The 13537-nt window shown below is 34.2% G+C and overlaps 1 protein-coding gene across 2 annotated transcripts in view; it reads right to left on the bottom strand.

Annotated features, from left to right (window-relative positions):
* The window catches only part of GRID2 (glutamate ionotropic receptor delta type subunit 2), a 1439737-nt gene that overhangs the window by 646940 nt on the left and 779260 nt on the right, over window positions 1–13537 (bottom strand). The gene's annotated exons all lie outside the window — the stretch shown is intronic.

Below are 13537 nucleotides of genomic sequence, written 5' to 3'. Positions count from 1 at the left end.
CCTCAAGGAAGGCAGTCAGCTGCCAATGCTCTCAGTAGATGGGGAAATAAGTGCTTTAGCTTTGAAGGGTGGGTTGGCTGGCACAGGACAGAATATATCCAGGAGTTTCCCCTGCACTTATTGTTTTGGTTTTCAGGATAATTGGACATTATAAATAAATTGCCTTTATAAATCCCTGCATCTTTATTTTTTGAAACAACTTTCTACTATGGAAAACACACTACACTTGATGTCAGACAACTGGGTTCGGATCCTTACTTTGATACCCACATGGCCCTGTTAACTTGGAATTAATTTCATAATTGATGTCTGCTGTTTTTAGCTTCTCAGTGTTCCTTCTTCTTTATTTCAAGTAACAGAACCTCATTTTTTACTTAAGAAACCAACCTGGATCCATCCCTTCTGTTCCACATTCTATGGCATTCTACAGTCTAGTTCTGGGTGGTCATATATCTCAGGATGGTCAATTTGAGCTCGCCATGTCCCTCGCCTAAGGGATAATCACAGGATTCAAAAATGAGGACTGGAATCTGATATATGGATAATGAAACACAAATGATCTCTGTTTTGTATCACAAGTTGTAATGAGATATTTTTGGGATCACAAGAGTTGGTGTGTCAAGAGAAAAGCTGAGAGTGAAGTGAAACAGAGGCAAGGTAGCTATTCCTTGGATTTCTCTATGACATGAGTCAAACAAAATTTTTTTTTCTCGTGGCTTACTTAGTTTGAAATGAGCTTCTGTCCTTTCAAGAGTAAGAGTCTTGACTTATATAACATCTTTTTATAAGCATCTGATAGTTTGATGATGAAAGTGACAGCACAGTTCTTATCCTTGAGGTACTTCCAGTTTAGTAGACCAAAGGACAACTTAAACTGGTAATTATGTTTTAATGTGATAATGCCAATAAAAGAGATGGAGGTAAGGAATGGAAGCAATTAAGGAAGGATAAGTAGCAATTAACCATACCTTATTGCTGAAAAAAAAGCTTAATTACTGGTAGTTCTGGTAAAAGGGAATAGGGATTGTGAAGCATTAAAACAGTTTGTGAACTACAGATTTCTAAGCAATGTGCATTTTCATTATCAAGATTTTATTAACCCAGCAAAAAAAGTCCCATTTGTTCCTGATTTTCTTCTGCCATCTTTTTCTATGAAAAAAAAAAATCTTGATAAGGACTTAAAGTTGATCTAGGTAGCATTCTCAGGACTTGATATTCTAGCAATGATCAACTTCTCTGACACCTGACTTGTGACTTGTGTTATCTATTTAGATCACTTCCCACAATTCTCCAAGAGGTACTGGCTGATAGAAGCTTAATTAATTAATTGAACGATTGATTATATTTCTTTTTGTTTGAAGATTTTATTTAGAGAACATGCACACGTGTGAGCGGGGGAAGGGGCTGAGGGAGAGGGAGAATCGCCAGCAGATCCTGCCCTGAGCACAGAGCCCTGCGTGGGGGCTCCATCTCCAGACCCTGTAACCATGAGAGCTAAAATCAAGAGTTGGGTGCTTAACCCACTGAGACCAGGTGCCCCATGAAGCTTAATTATTTGTTTAATGAAATTGTATAAAATAATGACTTTATTATAATCACTAATGAAAGAGTAAACTTAATCTCTAAATTAAAAATGGTTTACATTAAGGTAGATTAGGAGAGAAAAAAATCCAGGCTATATTAGAATCAAATGTATAAACCCATTTCCAAACTGGCCCCCAAACCAGTAGTATGGTATCCCGTTGTTCATTGCAAACTAGTGGTCAGCACCCAAATAGATTCCTTTCAGAATCAACTCTGCTCATTATGTGTCAGGCACTATGAAAGGTACTTAGAAGAGAATGTTGAACAAGACAAAAACAATCTTTGCCCTCAAGGAGTTCATTATCTAAACCATCTGATGATAAACGCAGGCCCTATAGTAGAGGGATCTTACAGTACTACTAGTTTTCCAAAGTGTAGTAGCAATTTAACTAAATTTAGTGACATTCTATTGAATCTATAAAACAGTATTCCTTAGTCTGATCATTATGTTCAAATATCAAATTTTAAATATTGAATTCGGTAGGAAAAGATTTGTCACTAAGTCTCTGTAAATCTATTTTTTTTATCTACTTATCTCTCTCCCTTATTTGAGTAGATTCCACACATTTAGTCATTTTGATCACTTAATGCATTGAAGACTTCATATGGAGCAGGAGATTAGCACTGCATTCAGCCAAACTTGGTGTTTCTGAAATTATGATAGGATTCTGAGCTTTAAATTAATATTTAGACTATTATGACTTTCTTTTTAGATAAAAAGAAATGTCATATTGCTGGGTCCATGAGATACATCATTGAGCTGAATGGCTTTTCCCAACATCTGAATAGCACAGCATACTCTACAAAATACCTCATTTTCTGAGAAAATAAGTCTTTTCACCATTGAGTGATTTAAAAATTTTTTAGAACCCTTATTTCAAAAGGGATTTGAATCTCCACTGAGTATTCCCTTGTCATTTGTGGTGTATTTGGAAAATAAGGGTCATATGCTGTATTAGATTTTGAGATGACACAGTCCAGCAATGGTGGCCCATCGCTAAGATTTTCTATTTGATGAAAACTTACTATTTTAGCATTAGATCATAGTGTTTTCGTATGAGAGTCATATTCACAGTAATGCTGATCAATAAGGACATTCGGACTAATGAATAAATCCAAAGTGGTACAATATATCATTTTTACCTACTTGACATAATACAGACTAATGCAAAGGAAATAGTTCAATAAGATACTTGGATTAATTATACGCTTATTGATGCACATTGAAATAAATGAGAGAACTAGAAGTTGGAAAGTGGCCAAATGAGTAATAAACAGCTTTAAGACTGTCTAGAGAGATTGTTAATAATATTATAGTCATTAGACATTTGAAAGCACCCTCAGGGTAATTATAAACATTTGCAATCAATTAACAGGAATGTGTCCATTTTACGGGCCTTGATTAAACTTACAATAGATACATGGAATAAATGTTGTTATTCCTTGGGATGCATTCATGAGGATGATCATTCAATGTTCATTTCAAAGGGGCTTACCATATGGCAATTTAATTTTAAGGAAAGAGTATTACACTGATGTACTTAACAGTAGCGCTTAAATATCTCAGGTCACTTGACTATGTATTGACTTTTAACTTGGAATCGTTAAACAATGTTTTCAGAATGCAGGAGAGCCCGCAAGTAACCAATTTGGTAATGCTTAGAGTGAGTCTTTTTTTTTAATTTTTATTTATTTATGATAGTCACACACACACACAGAGAGAGAGAGAGAGAGAGAGAGAGAGAGAGAGAGAGAGAAGCAGAGACACAGGCAGAGGGAGAAGCAGGCTCCATGCACCCGGAGCCTGACGTGGGATTTGATCCCGGGTCTCCAGGATGGCGCCCTGGGCCAAAGGCAGGCGCTAAACCACTGCACCACCCAGGGATCCCTAGAGTGAGTCTTTTTCTTTGCTTTTGTGCCTGTGGATGTCAAAAATATATATTTCTATATACAGAGAGAAATATATATTTAATTTAATCATTTCCATTCTAAGATATTTTACTTTACCAACACCTACCGATGCACTTTAAGGTCTCTGATTTTCAGAAATACTCAGCTTGACAAATTATAGTAGAAATTTACATTTGGCTAAAAGTCCTCTTGTGAGTGAAAAAAATAATATCCTGGGACTAAGGAGGATGTCAGAAAGTTTGAGAACATAAATAAGTTTAACCAAAACAAAGACATATTCAAACTAGACTTTAAAAGTGTATGTTTTAAAAGCAATTTTAGGGGCACCTGGGTGACTCAGTCTGTTAAGTGTCTGCCTTCAGCTCAGATCATGATCTCAAGGTCCTGGGGTCAAGCCCCATATCAGGTTCCCTGCTCAGTGGGGTGTCTGCTTCTCCCTCTCCCACTGCCTGCTGCTCCCTCTGCTTGTGCTCACTTCCTCTTTCTCTGTGTCAAATGAATAAATAAAATCTTAAAAAATTAAAAATAAAAGCAATTTTAAATGTTGAATTATAAAGACAAGTATTTATAATCTATACATTTCATATAATTCAACCTAATAATATTAAAATAAGATTTAAAATTTAATTACAATAAGTAAGATAAAATAATTCAATTAATGTTTAGTTATTTTTCTTATAAGCAAGGTTTCCTTCAAACTGGGAAAAGAAGCACATGTGTCCACATATGCCCATACTTCACTCAGAGGTAATTCACCCACCACATAATTCAGGTTGGTGATTGAGAGCCCACCAAGTACTTGCTCAATTTATTTGATTCAAGGATCAGTAAAGGATTCAAACAGGGCATGAGATTTGATACATATCTATTTGTACGATATCCGATATACAAACAAAGCAGGAAAAGGCTATTTCTTTAGTATAATAATTTGTAAGGATATGCTTAGAATCACCAATGTCATCTATCTTGCCTAAGAATGATACCAATACATAAACTGAAATACAGATTAGGCAATGATAAGAGGATACCTAAGCTACTTGCAATAAGTACATGTCTCCATGTCTTTACTGTAACAAGCTACTTAGGTCCCCATCATCATATTAATCCCTCCAATCTTCATAACTTTATCTAATAGGTCTGTCAATAGATCAAATCCAGTATTGGGCTGTGAGACCCATATTTTCTTAGGCAAAGGAAATTAAAGAACCCAAGTAGCTTATTCACTGAAGAGTGCTTCAATCTTATGGTTTATGTCACACTTGGAAATCAATTCCATTCAGTTCTTCCAGGTATGAAATTCAACTTCTCTCTCATCAATATTCTCAGAATAGAATCCTCCCTCCAAAGAAATATATCTGCTTTTATTCTACTTTAAGAACCATCTACTAACTATTATAACTTTCTGGGCTCTTTATATTGTCAGTTCCTTGATTCTGGAATCTAGCCATTGGCTAGTGCATTCAACCAATTCCTTGCATAGACCGCTCTGATAGTGAGCCTACCTGGACTACTCCCAATTGCTTTTAATGAGCCTTTCTCAATATCATTTTCCACTTACTTTACCAAGTGTCTCCAGAGATTTGGTTGAAATCAAAGCAAATGGAGGATGAAAAATGAAAAATTGGAAGTGTAGGGCAATATGATAAATGATACAATAAAAATTTAACATACTTTTAAAAAGCAGAAATTAAGAAAAAACGCAGGGTATAAGTGTGTAGTTTGTTTTGTTTTGCTAAAAAGAGACAGAGGTCTTACCCCCTCTCTAAGGCAGTAAGATAGAATGAAGCTTACTGTATAATCAGTAAATGTATCAGATCATATACAGAGGTACTGAAAAACTAGATAGATAGGGATAAAGACATTTAAAAGAGTGGAATCTTTGAAAAGCACAACAGATTGAACAGGGGAAGTTGCTCAAGTTGAAAATGGTACTTATGCAGTAGAAGACTAAGGAGAGTTCAGGGAGTATAATCCTTTTCTTTACTTATTGATAAATGATTTTAAGCAAAATGATTATCATTTTATAGTATTCCAGAAAATGGATCATTTTGTCCAATATTAGTATTTTGAGTTTCATATAAAGAAAAATTTTCCAACAACTAGAAATATTCAGTATCCAAATGTGATTTATTATATTATATTCAAAATATAATAAATTCTCTCACCCTTGGAATATTTTGAAAGGGGAAACAATGTTACCAATCAAAGATGCTTTAGAGGTCTGCTGAAATTCTTGTTTCCAAATGCCACTTTGAGGAGCAAAGCTGGCTGTATCAGAATCACTTGAAGATTGCTAAAGTACATATGTTGCTGGTACATATATGGCAACAATTCTGATTCCAGGAGTCTGTGATGGGACTCAGGTATTATGATCATTAAAAAATTCTTCTAGCCATTATGATCTATTACCAAATGTGAATTCTGGGAATCCACTACATTCAATTCTAAATGATTTTTGTCTATTACTCTACAATCTCTAAATGATTATGATTCAATTATGCTAGTTTCCCTGTTTATTTGTTTCATTATTTATTTATAGAGAGGGAAAGGGGACAGAGGGAGAGAGGGAGAATCTTAAGCAGACTCCACAACCCTGAGATCATGACCTGAGCCAAAATCAAGAGTTGAACTCATAACCGACTGAGCCAAGGAGCCCCCAATTATGCTATTTAGTTTAAAACTATGATAGGCAAATTGATTTTTGCCCCCTCCTTTTTCCATTCTTCTTCTTCAAATGTCTGATGGGTTAGTATGTCTTCTGATTTTTTCGTTGAGATATTATTTACATACAATAAGACAAACAGACCATGTTTAATTCAAAGAGTACTTATTGTTTTCCACTATAACTACCACTCGAAAAAAGATAATGAATATTTATGTTACCACAAGAAGTTGTCTTGTGTTCTTTGCCAGATAATCCACCCCTGATCCTGAAAGGCAAATATTTTCTAATTTGTTTTATCAAAATTAGTTTTGTATGTTATTGGACTCATATAAATGGAGTGATATAGCAGTGCCTGGATGACTCAGTCAGTTAAGCATCCAAACCTTGAACTCAGCTTAAGACGACCTGAAGTTTGTGAGTTTAAGCCCAAGCTGGACTCCATGTTGGGCCTGCAGCCTACTTAAAAATAAGTAAGTAAATAAATGGAATACAGCATGTACTCTTTATTTCAGGCTTCTTTCACTCAATGTTGTTGTATATTTCAGCAGTTCATTCCTTTTTACTGCTGAATAGTATTCCATTGTACAGGTACAACAAAATTTGTTTCAATGATTTAAAAATGATGAGCATCTGGTTTGTTCTCGGTTTGGGACATAATGAATAATGCTTACATGAATATTCTAATGTAAGTATTTGTGTTGATAAAAATTGTCATTTTTAATGGAAAATGCCTGGGAGTGAAATAGATAAGTCATATGGTAGATGCATATTCAACATTTTAACAAACTACCAAGCAGCTTTCCAAAGTGGTTGTACATTTTTACATACATCCAGCAAAGTTATGAGTTTTCCAGTCATATCACATTCTTGCTTACATGTTGTAATAACCTTCCGCCAATCCAATGGGTACAGGTTGGTATCTAATTAATTTGCTTTTATCTAGTAGGACTTAAAATGTTGAGCACTTCTTGTGTTAATTGGGCATTTATATATTTTCTTATATGGACTGTCTGCACAAGCCTTTTGCCCATTTTTTTAAAGAGATTTATCTATTTATTTATGATAGACATAGAGAGAGAGAGCAGCAGAGACACCGGAGGAGGGAGAAGCAGGCTCCATGCCGGGAGCCCGACGTAGGACTCGATCCTGGGTCTCCAGGATCGCGCCCTGGGCCAAAGGCAGGCGCTAAACCGCTGAGCCACCCAGGGATCCCTTTTTTCCCATTTTTAATTGTGTGCTTTTGTTGGCCTCATATTGTTGCTTTGTAGAAATCTTTTTTTTTTTTAATCTCTGAGCTCTTTACATATACTATGTACTTATATATTTACATAAAGTTCCTAGATATATTCCCCAGTTTGTAATTTGCCTACTTATTTTCTTAATGGTGTCTGTTACTGAATAGATATGAATTTTGGTGAAGTCCAAATTATTATTTTAGATTTATTTATTTTGATGTGTCTAAGAAATCTCTGCATATCCCAGAGTCACAAGGATATTATCTTATGTTTTCTTCTGAAAGATTAATAATTCTAGCCTTTAGGTTTATGATCAATCTTGAATTAATTTTTGTGTGGTGTGAGATAGGAGTCAAGGTTTTTTTTTTTTTTTTTTCCTTCTCTCTTCATATAGGTATCCAGATCACCATTCCCTTAATCTTTTCAAAAAGACCCCTGGAAACAGTAGGGGATGCATCCTTATGCAAAACACCTGTTAGCCTCTCCAAATACCTTCTCTACCTCTATTCTCACTCATTAATGTGAGGCAGTATGAAAATCACCAGATTGATGTTATAGAACAGAGGTTGGTAAACAATTTCTTAAAGGACCATATTGTAATATTTTAGGCTTATGGGTTACATTGTTTCTATTACAACTGCTCAACTGCTATTATAGCTCAAAAGCAGACATAGACAACATGGAAACAAATGAACATGCTGTGTTCCAATGAAACTTCATTTACAAAACAAAATGTCAGGCCAACAGCAGTTTGCTAACCCTTGAAACAGACCCTAAGGACAGATTGTATTGACTTATCTCAGGCTGCCCCTTCTAAACAATAGCTGGATTCAAATATCATGGATTGAGAATTCTTAGAAATATCAGGAGTCATATTGAAGGCCCTATTGAGATAAGTCTCTCTCAGGGGGTCCCAGCAATGTAACTAACTCTTCCCTCCACTCTTTCCTAACTTCCATCTCCCCATCTCACTCTCACATCAGGGATATTATGTGCACTTCTACAACTATAGTTCTTGTGTGAAGGCTACCTCCTTCCTGAAGACATGAGTAACACATTAGGGGTGTTATACCTTAAAGTGTTTAAGTAAATACCAGCAGGAGATAATGTGGCACTTAACTGAGATCTCTCTAAAGTGAGGCTACTCTAATTAACATGGGGGAGCCACATGGAGGCATATCTGACTCATTAGTGATGTGTGTCCTATTGGTGATCTTCCCAAAATAGTAATCATCCAATCAGAAGTTCTTCCCCCTGAATTTCACCAAAGTGATTGATGATACCACTTCAGCCTTGGAAGTCATTCAGGTCAGCCTCAACTCACTGGCCAAGGTTGTTATAGATGACAGAATTCCTCCTTGTGAGACAGATAGAATCTTTGCAATTACATAAATCCTATTGTACCCGGATCAATGCCTCTGTCCAAATAAAAAGGTTCATGTAGAAATTTAAGGAGGAAACTCTCTGACTTTTTAAAGTAGACTCTTAATAGTTGGGATTTATTCAGCTTGCTAAATCCAGGATCCTGATGGGCATGGTGGAGATCAATCTTTCTCATTAAAATCTTATTTACAGCGTCCTTAAATAAATGCATAGGAAACAAATTGAATAGATTTGATCCTCCCTCCTGTCAGTAAGATTAACTAGAGTGGTCTTAGACTGGCATATGCATAGGGAAATTTGCTAGAAGTCAACAATGTTGTACAGAGAGTATTTTGGGGGTGACAATTCCCCATAGATTTTGTGTCTTATTACATATTATACAAGCAGAATCTCTCTCTAGAGAAGAGAGACTTATTTGCAATGAAGATAGTGTCTTTTTCTGGGCATATGCCAAGCAAGTTTACTTAGAAGCCCATAATAAAGGATACAGATTCCCTAAGCCAGGGTTTCTTAGCTGTCATAAAAGTTCACTGCATGTATAGCATCCACCAGAGTGGCTTCACATAGACTTGTAAGACATGAGATCAAGAGGAAGCAACATTAATATGAGGCTCATGCTGCTTTCTGTACCATGAGTATTAAAGTCCTCTTTCTGTCTAAAGAAGTAGTGTTTTCTGCCAGTATCCATGAAATTAATGCATGCTAACTTGTTAACTTGCAGCTACAGTAAAATCTCAGACCCTTCATAGCTTTTGGCAATATTATATCACAACTCAGAGCTATAAGAGAGCCTAAAAATGTAGGTTTTCAATGGGAGGTATTGGTCTCTCAAATGAACTTCTCATTCTGTTGACAAATGTAAAAGCAAAAATTGTTATTCTACAGGCAAGCAGCAGTTTATGCTGATGGGTCAGCTTACTTTGGCCCCATGACCATTCTGTTTGCATACTTCCAATGATCACCAAATCTTCTGAATTGACATACACTATTTTTCCTTAAATGATATTAATATGATGAGGTCTGGAGGTTTGACATCATTGTCTCTGTTAAATAAAGATGATTCTATGTATTTCATTTGTAAACTGTTATTTTTTTTAATTTTATAGTTTGTCAGGAATTAATCATTCTTATTTCTATAGTGTCTAAATACTCTAGGTGGTGAAAAACAAGGACTATGGATAAGACTATCAGTGTTAAATTCAAGCTTCCCAACTTACTTGCAAATTACCTTATGCCTTACATCCTCAGTTTTTCACATTTGTATAAATCATCATCATCATCATCATCATCATCATTATCATCATCATCTATCTTAGAGGGCTGTTGTGAGGCTTAAATGAGATGATACATATAAGGCACTTGGAACAGAGCCTGGATATAATAAATGCTCTCTGTAAGATTAGCCCTTTTTATTATATTTTTGGGGAATAGTTCACTACAACTAATTTATACTTATTATACATAGTTAGGAGTATAGGCTCTGATAAGACTTTAGATCTCAGGTCTGATACTTCTTAGCTATGTTCTGTGAGCAAGTAACCCAGTTTTTGTCTGTTTTCCTATTTGTAAAATTGCAATAATAGTAATATAACCTACTTCACAGAGCTGTTGAGAAATTTACATGACTTATTACAAAATACTTATTCTCAGCCCTGGCAAATTAAATGCTCAGAAATATTATTTTTAATCTTTTTATTGCTTCAAGACTTGTTCACACTTTTTCTCTGTTGGAGTGACTGTCTCTCATGCATTGTGAAGGTTAGTAAGGATTTTGAAAGGTAACATTCAAGCTTTCTTTGATCACTGCAGCCAGAAATTCAACACCTTCTTCAATACACACCATTAGCATTCAGTTTGCATCCTTCATGACACTTAACACACTATTTTCTCAATTAAAAGAGTCATAAATATTTTATCTCTTTTGTTAATTGTAAGCTTCTTAAGGGCTAAGCCTGCGTTCTGTAAAACTTTCCATCTCATATTTTGCATTGCACTAAGCAATGAACATTTCTTAAATGACACATTTTTTTAAAAGCTCAACACTTCTTAAATTCTTTTCCAGGCTTTTAAAAAATGTCTTGAATCAATTCATTCAAATAAAGTTTCTATATTTTTTTTTCTGTTTTCATCCATTTACTTAGAATCAAAGACTTGAATTTTCTTTGTTCGGGAATTTAATGTAGACTTTTATACTGTGCCCTTAATCATAATTAACTGATTTTGAAAAAAGTGTTTCTCTAATTAACTAGATATAGAAGACTAATCTTTTTCTCCCTTTTTAAAAGTATTTTTATAGGTAAAATACATATTCAATCACATTTGGTTCCAGCAAGATGCCTTATTTCATCCATAGATGATGCTTAATCCATTCCTTAATGAAAGCAATTCTTGATAACCAAGATAAAAGTCAAGTATAATTCCAGTGTTTGAACTTAAAATGATGACACTGATGAATGGATTTGTGAATACATGTAGCTGTCTTCAAGGTAGAAGGTATTTGGATATCATGATGTTTATTTAGGACTCTAGCCTAGTTCTAGCAAGATTTATTGCAGGTATCAAAGGAAAATTTTCTTTTATTAAACAAGAGTATTACTGGAAATAATTTTAAGGATGCAAGCAGGGTAATTTTTCATGAATTATTGAATTAAAAAGTAAGTCAAAAGCAAGTTTATCATCAAAGTAAAAGAAAATATTATTATTATTATTATTATTCCTAAAACAAACTCTGCTTCTAACAGAGGACTCAGTTATGCACTGTGATTTTAACATCTTATTTATTTATAGAACAGAGGAAAAAAGAGTAAGAAATTTCAAATGTATGTATGTGATTTTTTACGACTATGAATTTAGTGTACATTTTCAAAAATATTTACCTCATCAATGATAACAATGTTTTTTCTTATAAGAATTTCCTAACTCTAAACCATGTGGGATTTGGAAACAAGATACCAAGGAATTTTTTTTTCTTCATTGATGTTTATAATGAAAAAATAAAATTCTCATTTTCATGTTGTTAAAAACTTGATCAAAAATTACTTTTCTGTTTCTTTATTTGCTAGATTATTTTTATAGGACTAATTAATCCCCCCCCTAAAGAAAGATTTGCAGTTTAAAAATTCATTATTTCAAGTTATGTTTGAGCAGAGATCTTAAGAATACCAGTTAAGGTTATGAAAATCATAGATAATATGACTGGAAGGAAACTGATAAAGGTGTATTTGACATATTGATTCCAGAGGTAGAGTTTACTATGTTCAACTGAATAATCCTATCAGCAAATTTCAGATTTGTGTTCAGTCCTCACTTTTACTGATGAGCCAATTATTTTTTCTTTTCCTTTTTTATTTTATTCATTTCAGTCTCTTAGTTTTTGTTCTGTGATCCCTAAATAATATGAATTAAGCAACAAAAATAAGGATTTCCGTCCTGGAGACAAGTGTGCTTCTGGAGAGTGCCACAGACTTCTGGCTGAAATCTACCCTTCAAGTTTAATGCTACTCTGTCTGCCCAAACCCCATGCGACCTTTGAATATTTAGGGCTAAATGTAACTGCCACTTGCTCTTTCTCCCTGGGAGTCCACAGGGGCTCTTATTTGTTGCTTTCCAGATTTCTGCCAACCTGTTTGTGCTCAGTCCCATTGATGCCACTTTCTGGCTGGCTCTTCTGTCACTGTTCTCCAGTGCCTTTCACAATGCTGGTTAGATTATGACAAGAAAACCATTATTTTTAAATGTTTATTTATTCATGTGCTAAGAAAAAATTGGTTGCATGCAGAGGGTGAAATCTTGTTTTTTTTTAAATAAAAAATAAAAACTAGACCTATCCAGACTGAATGGAAAATGTTTTTCTGAGACTCCTTTTTAAGGCAAATCTCTTAAGATACATATGTTTCAAAATATATATCTTCATGAAGAACTGCTAATTTTCTCTCACTTTATTATATCCCTCTCTATTCCCCCTAATGACAAAAACTGGAGAGAAACTATCTTTGAACATCTTTGGGATCAGTCAGAAAATAGATTTATTCAGGAAAAGAATAATATTGCTATTATTTTTCTTCACTTTTCTTAATGTAACACAAGTAAAAATACTGAGACAAAGTATCTTCTCCTTAACTTATAGTAAATTCAGGGCAAATGCTTTGTGTTTTATCTTGGGAAATTAAATAAATTAAGTATCTTTATACTACTCAGCATTTTCATGAAATTTCATATTGCAGACAAAATGTCATGCTAACTATAAAGTAATATAAACTCAGTTACTCTCAAAGAGTCTAAGGATGTAAGCAAGTTATGTCAGGTTTTTGGAGTTTTTGGAATCTATAAATGTAAATAAGCATTTATTTTCAGTGTTCCACGATCTGTCCAACATGGTATTATATATATATATATATATATATATATATATATATATATATATATAAAGATATAAATGTTTTTGAAAAGGAGAAAGACACTATTATCTTTATGACTTCCCATTATTTGAAAAATCAAGATATACTGGAGTCAGATTCCCTTTAGAAACATTTATAAACTGTGCAGTAGGTACAGCTATTTATTTTTTAATTTGACTTCAATGTGATTTAATACAAACGATTGAACTTGAACTTAACCAGACTTTTTGTTTTTGCTGCTAGATTTGTAAGATTATGAAAGAACAAAAAAACCACGGATAACAATGAGTAAGCTCCTTGAAGTTTTTCAAGGTTTAAAGAAGTTGTTTGCCATGCAAATATCAGCTTATAAAACTCAGATG

This window comes from Vulpes lagopus, chromosome 6 (assembly GCF_018345385.1).
Source record: "Vulpes lagopus strain Blue_001 chromosome 6, ASM1834538v1, whole genome shotgun sequence".
Lineage (NCBI taxonomy): Eukaryota > Metazoa > Chordata > Mammalia > Carnivora > Canidae > Vulpes > Vulpes lagopus.
Note: the sequence above shows the minus strand (reverse complement) of the source record. Positions and strands in the feature narration are given on the sequence as shown.